This window comes from Danio rerio, chromosome 23 (assembly GCF_052040795.2).
Source record: "Danio rerio strain M-AB ecotype USA chromosome 23, GRCz13ab, whole genome shotgun sequence".
NCBI lineage: Eukaryota > Metazoa > Chordata > Actinopteri > Cypriniformes > Danionidae > Danio > Danio rerio.
Genome location: NC_141043.1, coordinates 21535532 through 21555377, shown reverse-complemented (window position 1 = coordinate 21555377; position 19846 = coordinate 21535532). Strand labels below are relative to the sequence as shown.

Below are 19846 nucleotides of genomic sequence, written 5' to 3'. Positions count from 1 at the left end.
AAAAATTTTACCAGACGATTCGAATAGCTTTTTTTGGGGCAGACATTATTAAATTAGAATTATTGGTGTGATTTTAAAATATAATCAATATAACCAACAAATTTTAGGCATAGATAAATACAATGGAACACAGCTTAAAATTAAATCATGCTTAAGCAACTCTATTTTTCTTCAAGATTAGGTCTGCACAATATATCGTTTCAGCATCGATATCCCAATGTGGACCTTCGCAATATCACTTCGTAATCACATGTTGAGTCAGGACTTGAAGCATACAGGTCTAAGAAATTGAACAGTTTTTAAATTTGACAAATTAATAACGATCAATTCTATTGAATCATTTACAAAACAAGGACTATGCAGTAATAATTTACATTTGATTATTCAATTACTGTACATGAATACAGTTCGACTCCTCAAAAAACAATAAAATGATGTTTATGTAATTTGTATCTTTTTCTTTATTGAATTTATCTGTGCTTGTTGATTGTTTATTATATTTTATGCACATGCACTCCCCTACAGAATCATCCCAATCAATCTAAAATTATATTTGCCCTAGTCTGAGGTTAAAGATTTAAAATCATAACAAATAATAGTTTAATCAAAACTTTTCTGATGGCTTTGTATTATTAAATCACCTTTAAACAGCAGCAGGGATTGTGCACGTCAAGAACAGGCAAGACAACAACTGAATATTATTCATCATATACTACCCTCTTAACATTTTAAAAATTAGCTGGAATTTAAGTACTAAATTTCTCTGTAATTTGAATGAATGCAAAGTCCTGTTTTAAAACTCTATTAGGCTGGTTGGCTAAAAAGTTCCATTCAGTCTGCTTCAACTAGATGTGTATGTGATTGATTGTTATTATCTGAGCAACCAGTGAGCTTGCTCCTTAGCCTTTTAATGCTTCAGTGTTCTTTGCGTTAGCAATCTATATCTTTTATCATATTTGGATATCATCCTTCGTGTCAAATCCACCTCAGTATAAATCTGCTATGGGGTTTCATGTATGGTATGCTTTCAGCAGCAGTGTGATATATACTCAGACAGCATGTTTGTGACTACTTTGACAGTAGACAGTAGCAAGCCTCTGTACTTGCTCTGCACCAATAATAAAAACAGCAGCAGCGTAGCAGATATATGCCACCAAGACCAAACATGTCAACATTGCCATATACAAATGGAAAGCTCAATTATTAGCCCTCCTATGAAATGTGACAACTTTTTCCAACCCAGGCTCATTCTGATTACGTGCCCCTAGTATACATTTCCGGAGAGTGCCAAATACATTCTAGGAGGTACATTTTTACAGTTTTTGTTTTCACAAATCCACCAGAGGCCGCTGTGTACACTTTTTCACATCTCAATTTTCACCTGCGAGTGCCATTCATGCTTGCTCTTCTCACGTAAATCTACCAGAGGCTGTTGTCGACTGACTGACCGACCAACCAATAGAAACCCCCACCCACCCCATTACCTAAACCCAACCGATAGTGCTTTATAAAGCACCAATTGACCAGCAACTACCCACTTCCCTACACCCAACTGACAGTGTTTTAAAAACCAATCCAGAAAAAGAAAAGCCCTCGCGGCAGCCTGATATTTACCACGTTTTCAGATTTTACCACATTCTCAATGTTATTTACTGAATTATTTTATTTTTTAGCTTTTGTTTTTGTCTTACCTGCTTTTTGGAGCTATTCTTCACCAGACTTAAACCCTGTTGTCACGGTCAACTTTGCTCTTTGTCTCAAATCCTCCGACGTACCCAACGAGCCACTGAACAAACTGCTAACAGCGAAAAAGCTGTCCACATGGAGGTAAACGGTATGGTAAGCACAAAAGGAATGGCATCATACTGCCCCATAGCCTTCGCTTTAAAGAAGAAATGCAGCTAAACGTAGCTCTGGTAATTCACAATCTCCAGAAATCTAAATAGGGCTATGTTTTCAAAACGAGCCTATATATACTTTTTCAAATAGTCCCCAATTGCTGTCTAATGAAGAAAGGACATTTTCACAGTATTTCCTTTAATGTTGTTTCTTGGAAAAGTCTTACTTTTTATATTAAGCTACTTAATATATATATATATATATATATATATATATATATATATATATATATATATATATATATATATATATATATATATATATTTTTTTTTTTTTTTTTTTTAATAAAAAAAAAAAGTTAAATTTTTTACATTTTTTTTTCCTGTCGGCTTAGTCCCTTTATCAAAAAGGGGTCGCCACAGCAGAATGAACTGCCAACTTATCCAGCACATTTTTACGCAGCTAATGCCCTTCCAGCCGCAACCCATCTCTGGGAAACATCCACACACACTCATACACTATGGACAATTTAGCTGACCCAATTCACCTTTGTGTCTTTGGACTGTGCGAATAACCGGAGCTCCCGGAGGAAACCCACGCGAACACAGGAAGAACATGTAAACTCCACACAGAAACAGCAACTAAGCAGATGATCGAACCAGCAACCCAGTGACCTTCTTGCTGTAAGGCGACAGCACTACCTACTGCGCCACTGTGTCACCCTGAATGCTAGTATCTTGCAAAATAACTAGTAAAGTATTATGCACTGTTATTATGTCAGACAAACGTTAACTAAAATTATTAGGTTTAAAAATGTGTTTTAAAACCTTTCCCTCTTTAAAACATCACTTTAAAAATATCTGAAAAAAAATTTTACAGAAGGGCTAATAATTTTGCCTTCAACTGTACATATTTATTACCATTCTAGATCTGTACCAGACTTGTCATGACGGAATTACATTTATTTTGTAATTACATTACGTAACACCAATACATTCCCAAGTAGCTACTCCCAACTCTGTGCACAAACGTTGTTATTGTTAATTTTTTTTACATTTCCTTTAGGCATTTTTCTCCATCTATTGCTTGCCCATAGTTGTCAGAAGTACCTTACATTATGAAATACAAGCAGTCTCCTGGACAAATTGCTCCTCTTTTGTATGTCACATCGGATAAATGCATCTGCTACATGCACAGGCGTTTTGTATAGTGAGGTATAGTAATGCTAAACAGGGCTATTTAATTGACAGTTTTTCAGGTAGGCACAAATATAAGAAGTGTGAATGGATATGCGTGAGAATGAGGACAAAGGGATTTTAGAAACAGGTTCATAGACGGCTGACTACTCCACATATACTCATTAACTTGTCCCATTTATCCCTGTTTAAACAGATCGCTGTGTGTCATCTTTAAATACACACTGAAAAAATGTAAACGACACAATTGAATACTTAGAAATACAAGCAAAGAGTCCTTGTTTTTATGCTTTACTGTGCATATTCTGGGCCAGGTGAAAACATCAGTGGACTTTGAAATCTCGTATACACTAGGTTCATTGAGAGACTCTGTATTTGTTTGCTTATAGTGGGATTCTCTACATGATTTCAGTTATTAGAGAGGAAAAAAATTACCTTTTGAGGAAAGAACCCAGCATACGTTAGGTTAAAATCTGGTAAACGTCACTGAAATGTGGAACATCTGTGAAGCATTTGCAGGCTCTTGACCTAGTCATTTTTTTTCTCAGTCCAAAGATCTATAAAGCTTGGTAAGGTTTCAATAAAAGCAGGTCAATCATGTTGACTCGAGATGACTACATTTCCAGTTTTACACAGTTAACAGGTTCCATTGCTAGTATTTTCGGTAATATGTGAAAAACCAATCATGTAAACCAACTACGATTTAAATTAATCATTGCATTGTTTTTTCCTCCTTATGGATTTTTGTAATATCAGTAAGACTACATACATACTGTAAACCAAAAACACCTTAACATAAGCCAAAACTCCAGTTCACGAAATCATTTGGAAGTCAGTCAATCATAAATGCGATTGCCCCACATTACCACAATAACCAAGCATCAGCAGTCGCTCATGGGTAAAGCTTTTCATGAAGCATTTTACAGTTTTAATTAAGAGGAAAATGAAAAGCATCAAGAGCAATTAGAGGCGCTGTGAAACACTGGGGTTCCTATAGTGTATGAGGATGATGGGTACAGTGACCCTCACAGCTGACCTCAGCCATCAAAATCTACACTTCTGCATGAGAGTTTACATCAAAACGCGATGAAGCGCGATCATTTTATGAACACTTGATTTATCACATTGTGCTGTACAAGTTAATTACTTTAGTATTGAATAGATGACTCTGAATTGACAGCTGAACTGTGATTTAACCTCAGTCTAGGAAGCTGCGTTCATTCACATGCGTTAACTACTTCATCTGTGAATATAATAAAAACTGATCTGCTAATATTCCAAACTGTAAAAAAATTATGCTGGATGCATTTTCAGAAACTCGCTGCTAGATAAGAGTCAAATATGAGCCCAGGTATTTCAGTTTTTGTTTTAGGTATTTTAAGGTGGCGGTATATTTACAGGGTTGTAAATATATATATATATATATATATATATATATATATATATATATATATATATATATATATATATATATATATATATATTTAATTAACTAACATACTGTGAATAATGTCATGCTTGAAGTGTTAATACATGTTGAAACAAAGCTCTTCAATAGCTCATTTGCAAAATATGTGTTTGCAATATTTCCCACACACACAAAAAACCTTCAGGGTAAAACTTATCATATTAAAATATCACTATAAATATTGACTAAGCCAAAAAAAAAGTTGTCTACAGGGAATATTGGTAACATACACGTTTAACGGATTAATAAATATATATTCTTTTTCCTATAAAATATACCGAACATATCTTTTAATATTACAAATTTTTTAAGTTGCTTTGAGATAAATATGTTTGCATCGCATATTATGAAGCAAGCCACATTCCAAAGATCATTTGACAGTATTTTAAGCTGACTGAAGTGTTTTATATGTAGTATTTTACTTCACATTGCTGATAAAATGAAGAAGTAGGCTAATATTCATATAGGTGCTCCAGATAGATTACACTTAATAACAATTAATAACCACAAATTTGCTGTGTTTTCCTGCACTAACCATTGTTTAACCATCATTGCTATTTGTAGTAAGTTATTATAGTCTGTAAAACAGTTTACAGGTACAGATATATAGAAAAACTGATTTAAATTGGTATTTAAGGGATAACCAATTATAAATGCATTTGAGAACAATTGTTGGCCATATTCTCAGTTAAAATGTACTATTTTTTTTTTCAATTTGAAGCTCATTATTTTAGACATCATAAGCAGCAGTATCGTTATTTATGGAAGACACTAAATAATCATAAGCTTATCCAAATATTAGCACGCGTCCAGCAACAAAATTATGTTTGACATTGTCGAGATCACGTGTGCGGCACGGTTTAGTGTTGCGCGCGAACGGGAAAGAGCTGTTTTGACCGTTGATTGATTTGCAGCACTTACCGTCAGTCAGCTCCGGTTCTTCACTGTAAGTACTTCACTTTGCGATATAATCCACAGTTTTCTTCACAAACTAAGCCATATAATGCTCTGTCCACGCCACGTCCACGCGTGCTACATTGACACTCAATCTGTTTCAGATAACCTCGGTCTATCATTGTATATATGTTTGGGAATTACGTAGAATATAAGTAAGCAATGCTGCTAAACTCTTCTGTTGGTTGTCAGCTCAAGCTCATTTTATCTAGTTCAGTTTTCTTCTGTCCGTTCAGCTTAGAGAGAGAAAGGCAAAGTGCGCCTGTGTGTCACTCTCTCAGTAGGTATACTGTATACTGTGGTCTGGTGAGCGCACTAAACATAATTTGCTTGGGCTACTTGTGTTCCACCTACGGTCTCCCTCCCTCCTCATGAACTCCTCCCCTCATTATCCCAACTCCAAAAACCAAAATCCAGCTGCTGTAGTCAAATACAGATGATCTAGAACGGGGATTTTTTTACACCCCAGGGATGGACTCCCATGCTAAAATGCATCTGTAATTGTTGTACAAAGATTCATGTTTCATATATAAATATAGGTCACACTTCATGTTAAGGTACATTTCTCGCTATCATCCCAGATAAATAAGGACTAAGCCGAAGGAAAATGAACAAATTTTAAATTTAATTCTTTTAACAAGCCTTCAACTAAGACTTTTAGCTGAATAAAGTACTAATATGCTGCTTATTAATATTTAGTAAATTGGTAGGTACAAGATTATGGATGTAACATAAGATCATACCTTATAAATAGGGCCAGACAGAATCTGCAGACATTTTTGCTATTTCTGCACAGAATTTTGTAAAAAAAAAAACAAATCTGCAGAATTTTGTGAAAAATTTTAATTCTAACTTAAATTGTCTCAAAACACATTTTTTGAGCTGTTGACAGCCGTTTATGTGTCCCATGCTGCTAAAAACACTATTAGGACACGTATATTTCACTAAAAAGTGAAAATTGGTTGTTTTTGCATTATTTCGAGCAAATTCGTACTTCTGGTTTGAAATGAATTTTTGCAGTTGCATCACGGCCATGAGATCTTAGCGTGTAGACTGGACGTCTGTACCTGAGAGTGCCTTATTACATCTCTGAGTGTGCTGCATTAATGCATGGGTAAGACTTGGTTCAAACCAATCAGCGCGCTCTATTGTGCAACTTCATTAATATTCATTAATGTTACAGTGTTCAGACGGCAGAGAGACGCCATGTGTTGGCAAAACAAGCGTGCAGTGTTGCTTTTATATATCTCGTTTGTCAAGAGGGGCATGAAGGAATTCCCTGAATGAAAGAGCCAAACTGCAGTTAAAGTCCACTATTTAATAATTTGTCAAATATTTGGATTATGATGTCCATGTAAACACAGTCAGTCTTTCTCCCGTTTGTGTGTGTGTGTGTGTGTGTGTGCGTGCGTGCGTGCGTGCGTGCGTGCGTGCGTGTGTGTGTGTGTTTTGACTGAAAATCAGTGCGTGCTCAAATCGACACTCCCATTTTTATGCAAATTTTTTACAGACCATCAATCTTTTGCTCCTCCGACACTCCCCCCTAAACAGAGCTGGACACACCCACTTTTCTTACTTTTGCCAAAGTAGAGGTGTGAAAACACAAATTTTTTTTACTATGAGTAAAAAGTAGCCCTTTTAATAGTACTCAAGAGTAGTGAATAGTGAGTATTACGCTGTAAAATGCGAATGCGTTTACATGCAATTTGTGGATGTGTGTAAACGTAACATTCTGTAGTGTATTTAGTTATTGCCCTGCAGGCACACAAACACCATAAGACATTAATATTAGGTTAGATTTATGTTGTGAGGTCAGGTGACTAAAATTCAATGTCTTGCCAGCATCTAAGGACAAAATTTTTTTGAAGTGACCAAAATCCAATGACGAGCCAACATCTTTAACTAACGTCATTTTGATGTCAAATATTGACATTTTTTTGTCAGGTATGGCAACTAATTTTAATTACAGTAATTTTAATATTTGTAATTTCTTTACACTGCTTTTATTTAATGCTGACAATGCAAATCCAATTAGATCCACTAAACAAAGCAAGTTTCTTATATTATATATTTACTAAAAGACAGAAAATATTACTTTACAATTTGTGTTGTAAATAAAGCAAATGAACATTTTCATATTAGTCAAAAATACTAATGAAATTAATTAAAAAACTTATTAAATATAAATGTACACACATTTACACAAGTAAATAAAAAAAAAAAACGATGGGCTAAAAATCTGCAGATATCGGCACATGCAGATTTTGTATGGGCTTACTTATAAGTACTAATTAACAGACAGTATTGCATTAATAGTCAGGTAATAAACCAGTTGTAATAGTGGGAATCAGAACTATCATAAATAGATTTATTTTTTATTATTTCCATTAAGGTAAGTTTCCCCCCTTATAAATAGTGCTGTATTTAAATAATTTATTAGTTTTGTTAGTCGATTATGAAATATTACAAAATGTATTGTCTTTTTATTTTTTGTTTGGTTTAATAAACAAGAAAAACTGGACTTAAATGTTCAATTGTTTATTTTCTTTAAGTTGCATATAATATTTTTTATTTATTACAAATTCATTTGTTTAATTCTGTTTACGATGTATTTAAATGTTATCTTAATAACATCTGATTATTTTTTATTTATTGCTTTATTAATAATTATTGTGTATTACTTATTTACAGATACTACTAACTACTTACCACCTCCCCCCTCCCCCTTTGTTTGTAATATTAATCAGAAAACAATACAGTGGAGGCTGTACACTCAATAAAATGACTGAAACCGATCACAAGTAGGGTTAGGCGATTTAGCATAAAATCAAAATCCTGATAATTGAACTTTTTAACTCAATTACGATTAATGAACGATTATTTTATTTATGTATTTAATTATTTTTGCCCTCATAGTTCACTGACAAGCTTTGTACAAGTTAAGAGATTTCTGAATGAAGGGTGCATTATTTGATTTTAAAATAATTGAAGGAAACACACACTATCTACTACATGGTTTGTTCCAGCAGGTTATAATCGCACCAAAACATAATAAAAGGTAAGTGAATTATAACACAGCAAACTTTTCTGTAAGTGTAGTAGTGCTGTGAGCTGTTTGTTTAACTCTTTAAGGTTACGTGCCGCCTGACTGACTGGCTGACTGACAGGTGCGGGATCCGTGAGGCCAGCAAACAAAACACATAGCCGTTTCACTTTGCTTCAGGATGCATTAATGTCGCTCTGTAGGTCTAATAGACACATTCACAAATATTCCTAGCAAATCTAATAACTGTTGGAGACATACACACTACAGGGCGACGCAGTGGTGCAGTAGGTAGTGCTGTCGCCTCACAGCAAAAAGGTCGCTGGTTCGAGCGCCGCTCAGTTGGCGTTTCTGTGTGGAGTTTGCATGTTCTCCCAGCATTCGCGTGGGTTTCCTCCGGTTGCTCCGGTTTCCCCCACAGTCCAAAGACATGCGGTACAGGTGAATTGGGTAGGCTAAATTGTCCGTAGTGTATAAGTGCGTTTGTGAATGTGTGTATGGATGTTTCCCAGAGATGGGTTGCGGCTGGAAGGGCATCCGCTGCGTAAAAACGTGCTGGATAAGTTGGCGGTCCATTCCGCTGTTGCGACCCCGGATTAATAAAGGGACTAAGCCGACAAGAAAATGAATGAATGAATACTTACTACATAAACGCACTAAATGGCACTTCAGCAGGGGCGTGCAAGAAGTTTTGTGCATGAGCAGAGGAAATCGGCGCGCAAGCACAGAGATTTGCATGCTCGTTGGCTATTACATAAATACGATCTCGAATTGTAATATTGCGCTCACGACATTTGCCATTGAAATACACAACAGGAAGTTGGTAGATCTAAGTAAAAAGGCCTGCCGCCACAGCTGGAAAAAATCCTAGAGGAAACACTGTACTGTCCATAATTATTTACTGAACATCAACGTTAAACAACTGAAAATAAATCACACATTGCTTAAAACCAAAAGTCATTTTTTTCCTTATAAAAAGTGAAAATAGATATCTTGCACTTTTGGAAACAAAGTTTATTATTTTCAATGTTTTTCATATTAAAAGTAGTAAATAAGCAGTATCTCTTAAAGTAAAATAATAACTTTTGTGTATATTCTGTAAATAATATTTGAAACAGTGCATTTCTTGCGTCTTCTGTAAACAAATGTTTTATGTAAATTATTACTGAAAATATGCTGTCGCGGGTGAAGCAGTGGCGCAGTAGGTAGTGCTGTTGCCTCACAGCAAGAAGGTCGCTGGATCGCTGGTTCGAGCCTCGGCTCAGTTGGCATTTCCGTGTGGAGTTTGCATGTTCTCTCTGCGTTCGCGTGGGTTTCCTCCGGGTGCTCCGGTTTCCCCCACAGTCCAAAGACATGCGGTACAGGTGAATTGGGTAGGCTAAATTGTCCGTAGTGTGTGAATGTGTGTGTGGATGTTACCCAGAGATGGGTTGCGGCTGGAAGGGTATCTACTGCGTAAAAACTTGCTGGATTAGTTGGCGGTTCATTCCGACAAGCCGACAAGAAAATGAATGAATGAATGAATATGCCGTCGCAAGGCATGCCTGGCACAACTTCCAATCATCGTCAGTGTGGTGCAAAGTAACAAAGCAGGGTCACATGACTCCACACAATGTTGATTTGGATTACTTTTCCATTAATCCCACAGCCCTAATTACAACAAGCCACATTAATTGAAAACATCTGTTTAGAGATCTTAAAAAATACATTTTATTCTCAGCTGAATTAATTAATACACATTTTATTACCCCAACATTTAATCGTAACTCTTTGGAAATTCAAGAAAAAGCTATATAAGGTATAAATGTGAATGGCCAAACACACAACCATATTAACTATTCATGTTCACTTTCATAAAGTCTTCATTCATAAGTCTATATAGCCTATATAAAATGCAAAAGGGTGACTAATATTGAGGGCAACTTGGTTCATGAGCAGATATTTCATCCTTAGGCGTTATATTTAAGCATAATTGAATACTTTGTTTGTGTGGTCGGCTGCTGTTTGATTCTCTTTATTAATGGACCTGAAGTTGCACCACACGTGAGATACTCATGACGTCTTCTGCACATTCGTCCCACTCTAATCACTGCTTCTTTTGTACGTTCTGCCTCTTGGAAACTGCGACGTCTATTCTAGAATCCCAGGAGTGAAGGATGACTTTGAAACTGAACACTCTTCATCCATCTTCATAATACATGTGTGTGCAAACAGCACCAAACAAGACATCCCATGTTTTTATTTTCCCTGAAGGAGGACGAAATTAGACCTGACAGGCTCATTATACAATGAGATTAATCACATTAAAGGGCTGATTAAAACATGGGGGAGATTACACACCCGCGCTGAATACATAAACACGGACGTGTTCAGCCTCTGAGCGTTTCCAACACCTGCTCCTCTGAATGGGATTAAATAAAAGTTTGAGCAAATGACCGGCTTGTTTTTTTCTCTGCAATATAAATGAGAGCAGAACTCCATCCTCAGCAGGTCCCAGTGCTTGAGTCAGCCGAAAAATAAAAATGACATAAATCCCTTCCCTCCATTTCAAGCTCTCCCTCGGTTCTGGCTAATCATTTTTTCCTGATGACAGAACAATGGATTGAAAGATTAAATAGATGGATGGATAGAGAAGAAGTAAGAGTGGGACTGATTTGAATGTTTTAAAGTAATTAATTGGGTTAATGGAATAGATCTACAGAGGTGATTGGTGGTTCGGGAAGCAGTGACCCTCGGTGTGATTGTTTTGCTCTCTTAGAAGCAGAGGCGGTGTGAAAGTGGCAGAGCGAGTGCCTGCGCATACACTCACAGCAACGAAAGCGGGAAAATGCTGCATGCCCATTACTTAAAGTGTTTGACGTTGCAGGAGAATTCATTTTTTGTGAAACTTTGCTTCCACAGACAGAATCAATTTTCAACCAAGCAGGTCGGTAATAAGCAAAATAAAAGCCATCTGTGTTCTCATTGTCATTCAGTGTGATTGTGGTGGCACGGGAAACTCCCAAATGTATGTGAATTGAAGGCTGCCATAATTGGTCATGTGAGTTCAGCTGAGGCCAATCACAAGCTGGAGTAAAATGGCATTATGAAAATGCTGATTGAAGTGTGTTTGTTCACACATGGAAGGTTTGGTTTGATTAAAACCAACCCTGGAGCGTTTGCTCAGCTCTTTTAGCGTGTTCAATTGAATACATCCGGACGTGGCCATATGAATCTTGGTGTGCACCAAACAAGCTGACCAAGATGACTGAGGGTGCTTTCACACCTGCCTCATTTACAGTAATTCAGTTGAATTGCACTTGAATTGCTTTTTTTTTTTGATGTGGTTCATTTAACACAATCTCACGGCAATTCGTAACTTTTTTATTTAGTGGCTAATGAATTCGAATGGTATGAATCCGTACAATCTAATTCAAACAACTTAGTACGATTTGCTCATCCCCCAATGATGGTTGGGTTTAGGGGTGGGTTTAGGTGTCACGCCTCCTTTTTAAAATCGTACAAATTTGTACAACTGAACTCGTACAAATTTGTACGAATTAGCCACTAAACTGGCAAAACGTAAAATACTTACGTTTTACTTGTGAGATCAGGCTGGGTTCATTTGAGCATGAATCAATGGTGTGAATACAGAGAGCACCTCTTCAAGCTTTCAAATGAACACTGGAGTGTAGGGCTGGGTGATATAACAAAAACAATGATCATGGTATCATGTTTCATATCATTCAATATCAGAAATTATTGATTATTTTTTTAACAATCCATTCAGGTATATTAGGATTTTTTTTGTTTTTTTACAACTTTATTTTAATTTACCAACATTACTAAGGCAAAACGATTTAATAGTCAAAAATATATATATAAAAAAAAACTCATAAAGAAACTCAAACTTGATAAATGAAATGTTACAATGTGTGTGTAATGGTAAAGGTAGATCAACATCTGTAAGGTGTCAAATGATAATGAGACAGTAAACCTCAAACTCTTTAAACAAAACAAATCATGATAGTCAAATCTGAGCTTTAAAGTAAAGGAACCAACCATCATTATTCAAATACATGTAACATTACAAATTGTGAAGCTGAATGACTACATTACCCTCTATGCTACAAAATCCTTCAGATGAGAAGCTAGTGGCTGGGATGCATAAGAAAAGTAACCAAAAAGCCACTCTGGCGACATCCTTACAGTCTTTTTTTATTTACAGTCTTGTCACTGCTGCTGTAGTATTGACCTTATTCTAAAATGCGGAAGTGCGCCTGTTTTCGCGATTGTCTTAGAATTTCCGTTTCAGTCGCCTATAGGAGAAATGACAAGGAATAATAAACGGCAAAAAACGGTCAAACTACTTGTTTACATGACTATACAGACCAAGTAGAATAATATAACAAGGAAATATCAGTTTACAACATCAAACAGCAAAGCGAGCAGTTTTTAATGACTAAAAATGAATGGAAGTGGTTGAGACTGGAAGTCTCGTGCCAAAAAGATTCAAATGGCAGCGCCCGCTCGTCTGCGGAGAATAAGGTCAATACGGTCCTCATTTTCGCATGTTGTTATTCTGATCTGAAGTGACAAGCGCGAGCGCGTGTTTTCCTTCACCATTTTCTATGGCATCTCTCGTAACTAGGCGACCATCAATTGTTTTCTCAGAGGATGACAGACAGACAAACCATTGCTGCCGCTCCGATGCAAGTTTATGAAGAAAAGTAAAGTAATTATTCTGCCATACTGTAATGTCTATATTCCATAAAAAGTGTAAAGCAGATTAGTTCTTATCAGTTGATCACAGATCAGTTGGCATTTCTGTGTGGAGTTTGCATGTTCTCTCCGTGTTCCGAGTTTTTTTTTTCTGAGGGTTCCCCGGTTTCCCCCACAAGTCCAAAGACATGTGGTACAGATAAATTGGGTAGGCTAAATTGTCCGTTGTGTATGTGTATGAATGAGTGTGTATGAATGTTTCCCAGTGATGTGGGACTTAGCCAAAAAGAATGAATAAATGACTGCCCATTTCAAAATGTAGCTTTCACCATCATATAAACTGGTTTGTGAGTATTTGCTACAAGTTTGCTCACAATAGCTTTGGTCATAATTATTTTCAATATAAAATCATTAGAGTAAATTTATGTCCTTTTTTATAGCTGCATATTGAAAAAATTGGAATTAAAATCCAGCAGATGAATTGAGAATTGAAAGACAGACAACATTTTTACCATTCATCAACTGTAGAAAAAAACTGTCCTAAAAGCTGATTCCAGTGATAACGATTCTCTGTGCTGTTATCAGCATAGTTATAGCGCAGAGTCTGCAATATTCTCTAGTATTCAGATCGATTCTTAGAACTTTATCGTTATAGTTCCAGAACTGACCCTAATCATTCTTTTGTGTTAGACTCTAATATAGTTACTGTTATTTGTACATTTATCAATCTTAACGTGCATAGCCCTTGGCACAGATGATCCCGCAGTCGCATTTTTGCTAGTCGTAAAGTATTTATGTACACTCTCTGTCATTTCTGCTTCATATTGGCTTGTGAACTGATATCCAGCTTCTAGCTGCAGTCTCACCATGTGATGAGAATTATAAGCAAGTGTGGTCAGAGGTGAGACTGAGGTATAACAGCTTCATGACTTGGCTCATAAACTACGGCTCTATGCAAAGAAAAAGACAGTACATATTATGACACGTTGAGTGCTGTGTTCACTATTACAGAGGATTTGGTGCACACATGGACTAAGAATGTATGTTTTGATCACGCAACACATCCTTTTCTAAGGGAACTTGTCTGTCTTTACAATGGACTTGGATCAAATCCTCAAAACTTCCTCTCATTCTAGGATTTATCCCACATTCCCTTGCGTCCTTGTAGACGCTGTGCTGGAGACCAATATTTCCGAAGATTCAGATTTCTATTCTGGCAGCCAAAGATGTGTTAACACTGTGCTGTATATGAGACATTTTTTTTCTAGTAGAACTGCTGTGAAAATGTTTTACGTTGAAGTGATCTTTTGAGTGTTGATATTTAGGGATTTGGGTGTTCTAAGTTTTCATGGTTTGAGAACCTATAGAGTTAAAAGAACGACTCAAACAGATAGCCAAGTATTAGAGCTGAGGTGAGAGTCAGGTGTGGAAAACCTGCTTATTTTTTTTACTTATAAGGTATAAGTTTACTCTCTCCGTCTTTCTCTCTCTCCCCCTTTATATTTTCCACTAAGCAATGCCTTTCAGCTGTTATATTTTGACATCCATTTTTCATCACCTCAGTCCTACATTTTTCACCACTGACCAAAATAAGAAACAACAGAATGTAAACACTATCGAGCTTGCCAATGAAAGCAGCATTAGAAGTTCATTTAGATTTTTCGCCTAATTGAATTCCAAGGAATAGACAAACCAAACATAAGACTTTTCATTTATTCCTCACAGACAGAAATTAGATGAAATGGAAAGCAAATGAAGTCTCTTCAGATTCAGTCAAATTGAGCAGAATTGCACATAATATCAGCCACTCATAAGCTAAAACATGGAAATAATTATGGGCCATGCCCGAAGGTGAATAGGCACCTATTATGTGCATTAGTTGTCGCCGTCTCCTTCTTATGCTCAAGTCTATGGCAGCCCATAAAACTATGGTAAAAAGCTGTGAAATGTGGCTCTTGGCTTAAAAACATTCTGTTGCACCCTATGATGTCATTTTCCTTTTTCCTCAGAGGGGTTGCATTAACATTAAACCATCTTCAGACATGCCAAAGTAAATCTAATAAATAAATAAAAATCAAAACAAAATTTTAATAGAAAAGCCTGGAATCCAAGTTGATTCATCTAACTATTCTCAAAAAAGGGGCTCCCAAATTGGGAGGCTAAAGCTATGTTTTCATCCAAAAAAATGCAAAATAAATGTATGCGCAAAACACAAATATCGCATAAAAGGCGTGTGAATAAAGCAGTGTTTCCATCCAACGAGTCAAAGAGAACAAAATCAACACTTCCTGATTAACTGGCACCAAATATCAACAGTAAAACCGGAATTTGCTGCGGTAGAAGAAGCTGCATGAATTATTTCTTTATTTAATAAAAGACTTTTACCTCAGAGGAGGATGCCGACATGCAATGAACGCCTGGTGGCGTTTGAAGGCATAAGATGCGAAGCACAGACGCTCTTGACAGTTTTGGAATTCATTTATAATTTAATAATACTAATTACTGACATGGTTAAGGCATTTTAAAATGAACAAAACAACAGTTTTGATGTTTTAGAATGTGCTCAGCCTGCTGGTTTGTCCATTAACGCATTTTTATTACATGATCTCTTATAACAAAATCACATAACCTTGTGGGCATACTAGATTTTGTTCGGTAAAAGTGTTTCCATCATAGTTTATGCGTATCTTAATTGCATTTTCAAAATTTTTGCACATATTGGCGTTTCCATCAACCGATTTTTTATGCGCATATGCAAAATTCACATAAAAATAGGTGGATGGAAATGTAAAAAATAGCATGTGAGCCAGGTAGTATGTCTAAATTTATTGTATTTGTAAAACAGTAAGTGAGAAGTACCCAGATGACTTGCTTGTGGTAAGATGTTGAAGTGCTCATCCGATTTTGACATTACTTTTCCCCATAAATTCACAGGAGAAAATATATGAATAGGATTGGAGTAAAGTGATGCAACTGACACGGGTAGGTCATGTGATAATGACAAATACAGATAAAGTACATCCGAATTCCATTTCATTAAATTATTATTATTATTTTTTATTAGTACCTACAAGGAGTAGAATGCAATTTTGCAAAGCAGTTTTGGTGTAATGAAAGGTTACTATCACAGTTTTGGTACAGTGCCACTTAGTGGTCAGGAGGTATAAAAAACTTCTGATTTTGTGTTTGGCTTGTTTTATAAGAGTTAGTGGAGCATACTGGGTTGAGCAATAAAACAATTTAGATCTCAGTTATTTAGAATTTTGTGGTCAGGCTTTATGAAAGCATTAGCATGTTGATACAAAACTAGCTATGATTATTTGGCACTGTTACAACCCTGGTCTATGGTGTCAATGAATTACAGTACCTTAAAAAATAAAACACAATGAATAAAATGTGTTTTTTGGAAGCCCTTGGAGTTGGGTCCATCTTTTCTTTTCTCTTTTTTTCCCAAAAACAATTATGTGAAACCTGTACCTCAGAGAGGACCCACAGAAAATATAAATAAAATTTCACCTAAGTAAACCCCCAATGAAACTAAATAAACCCAACAAAACTTCTACTTAACTCCCTGACTATATCAAAAACCCAGAGAAATCATTCTAGTTGTTGGATCAACAAATAATAACTTGACTTCTAGTTGATCATTTGGAAAAGTGGCAGAAGGTAGATTTTTCTGATGAATCATCTGTTGAACTGCATCCCAGACATAACAAATACTGCAGAAGACCTATTGGAACCCGCATGGATCCAAGATTCTCACAGAAGTCAAAGTTTGGTGAAGGAAAAATCATGATTTGGGGTTACAGTCAGTATGGGGGTGTGCGAGAGATCTGCAGAGTGGATGACAACATCAACAGCCTGAGGTATCAAGACATTTGTGCTGCCCATTACATTACAAACCACAGGAGAGGGCAAATTTTTCAGCAGGATAGCGCTCCTCATACTTCAAAGTTCCTGAAAGCAAAGAAGGTCAAGGTGCTCCAGGGTTGGCTAGCCCAGTCACCAGACAGAAACAATATTGAGCATATCTGGGGTAGGATAAAAAAGGAGGCAATAATTAAAAATCAAGACATGATCATATTTCATTTTGGCAAATAAATATAATTTGCCTTTCATATAAGCCACTTCGGATACCAAATGATCAACTAGAAGTCAAGTTATTAATTGTTGTTCCTAAAACTTGAATTGGTGACAACTTTTATCAGGGAGTGTATACAATGTGTAGAGTATTAATTTCAAAACAACAAACTAAACAATAAGAAAAAAACACGGGATGGATAAATGACAAAGAAAATCTAATTTGCACACAAAAAGGGTAGGATAACAGGATCAGACAACCAGAATTTTCAATTTTCACAACAGCTTTCACAATATACTACACCAAATGCCCACAATCTCGCCTTCATGCTTCACACCCATTACATTTTTTCAAAAGACGAAAGCCCCAGGTCTCTGCAGCCAATCCCAGCCTCCACCGCATTTATGGTGGCGCCTAAAGAAAGGGAAAGTGCAGGAGAGAGTAAGAGAACCTTTAAGATTTAGGGCTGAACTCCATTGGGATCAAACTAGGAATGCTCATTTCGGTTAATTTTGCTAACCGGCCCTGCGCCGCTCGTTAATCGGATATTAACGGTAAAGTGGTCAGATTAATATTAAATAACTATTAATTTTTTTTTTTAAATTGACGTCAATTTTGTGTCTGACACATTAAATATAGCACTCTAAAATACTGATCTATTTTAACATGCGAACATATTAATAACAGAACATAACAACAGAGCATCTTCACGAACCTGCAGTGTTTACAATAACGTAGAGAACCAGAATAAACTAAAGAAAATGAATGTGTTTTAAGCAGTGTGTAAGCGAGGCGCATAACTAATGCGCTCTGCGTTGGACTTTGGACAGGCTTTGTTTTGGTCTATTGAAAAATCTATTACAGTTTCTCAACATAGCAACGCGCCAGCAATGCGCCTTAGAACGCCTTCCTTTTTAGAGCGCAAATGCATTTGCTATTTAAACAGCGTGGCGCAAAATGTCGAAATGACTCTTGCACCAAGCTGAAACTAGCAAACAACAATTGCGTCGCACCTTGCGCCACATTGCACTGGGTGTATGATAGGGCCCATTTACATTAAACTTCATTTTCGTCATTGTCATTTCACACTGACCACAACACTTTAGTAATAGCGCAACCTATTGATTAGTGATTAACCATTTAATGAAATGTATTGTGATTTTATTTAATTTTAATAATATTAATTTAATAACTCCTTACATTTATCTACCACTTTTCTAAACATTCAAAGCATTTTACACATTTTAGGGGGGATGGGGTGGGGGGATCCACCACCAGTGTGCAGTATCCACCTAGATAACGTAATGGCAGCCATATTGGACCAGACCGCACACCAGGGGCCTCATGTATGAAGACTTACGTGGAAATCTTACTAAAACATTGCGTACAAAAGCTGTAAAGCCGAATCTCACGCATATTCTTTTGTACATCCGAATGAACGTGAAACTGAGCGCAACATGCACGAGTGCAAAACCCCTCCCTGCCTCCTCCCCCGTATGAATATGCTAATGACTATGCTAATGGAAAAACCCAACGAAAAAGCAATGGCAAAAGCAAGCAAAAAGAGAAACTTTGAACAGAATGTGAATTGGAGGTGCTGCTTTCGGAGGTAGACTGGAGAAAAGCGGTGTTATTTGCAAGTTTGTTCTCCGGAATTAACAACAAAAGAAAAAAAATAGAGTGGGAGAGTTTAGCTGATGCGGTTAACACAGTTGGGTCTGAACATCGCACTGAGTGAATTAAAAAAAGAAATAGTGTGGTTTATAGGTGTAAAATGTTGCAGCACTTTTAACAGTCTCAGTGACGCGCTCGTAAGACACATGTGATCATGTTTTGACACGTTCGAGCATAAACTCAGCTCGAATCCAGCGTCTGATGAACTCTTTCTTCTTTTTTTCCCCCGCTACATATCAGATTTTGCCTACTATTTATCACAAGAAAGACAAGTAGGAATCATCAATAAGTTTGTGCATCATATTTTATTTGCACATTTATTGAATGGAAATGTTTCTGATTCACGAATGCAAATTCATCTTCAGATAGTGTCTTTATAACAATGTGCGTGCGGTAGATAACTCAGATTACATTGGGAAAACAGGCGACCGCTGCAAATTGTGCTTTAATGTTTAGCTGGTCAACTGTATGGTATGGAAACCTTACATACCTGCTAGATGAACCCGTCCCACACAGCTGCCATTGCAAGGCTCAGACACTTTGTAGAGAGGAATTTAACACAACTGCCTCTAGGAGTCGCCAATGGAAATAAAACAGACACGCACAAAAAATGTGCGTACGCCAGCCAGAAAGCTGCGTAGAAGCTGCGCACATTCCCACGTTCAGTTCATTGTTAGTAAATCCAAACGTGAGCGATTCTGAGCGTGAAACCTGGCGTACGCAAAGTTTTTGTGCGTACGCAGCGTTGATACATGAGGCCCCAGGTGATTGATGGTAATGAAGCCAATTATGATAAGGGGATGGTTAGGAGGCCGATGGGCGAATTTGGCCAGGATGCCAGAGTTAAACCTCTACTTTTTTTCATGCAGGACATCCTGGGTTTTTTAACG

The 19846-nt window shown here is 36.7% G+C and overlaps 1 protein-coding gene and 2 long non-coding RNA genes across 6 annotated transcripts in view; 1 reads left to right on the top strand and 2 right to left on the bottom strand.

The window, feature by feature from the left end:
• avpr2ab (arginine vasopressin receptor 2a, duplicate b) overlaps nt 1-5774 on the bottom strand; it is a 57198-nt gene extending 51424 nt beyond the window's left edge. For all 4 annotated transcript variants that reach the window (XM_087306958.1, XM_087306960.1, XM_087306959.1 and 1 more), the window contains exon 1: nt 5425-5774. The gene's annotated coding sequence lies outside the window, so the exon portion shown is untranslated. The remainder of the gene's footprint in view (nt 1-5424) is intronic.
• LOC147831275 (uncharacterized) overlaps nt 1-19718 on the bottom strand; it is a 111480-nt gene extending 91762 nt beyond the window's left edge. Inside the window, exon 1 of the long non-coding RNA XR_015523469.1 lies at nt 18685-19718. This is a non-coding gene — a long non-coding RNA (uncharacterized LOC147831275). The remainder of the gene's footprint in view (nt 1-18684) is intronic.
• LOC141380480 (uncharacterized) overlaps nt 5359-19846 on the top strand; it is a 44664-nt gene continuing 30176 nt past the window's right edge. The window contains exon 1 of the long non-coding RNA XR_015523467.1: nt 5359-5449. This is a non-coding gene — a long non-coding RNA (uncharacterized LOC141380480). The remainder of the gene's footprint in view (nt 5450-19846) is intronic.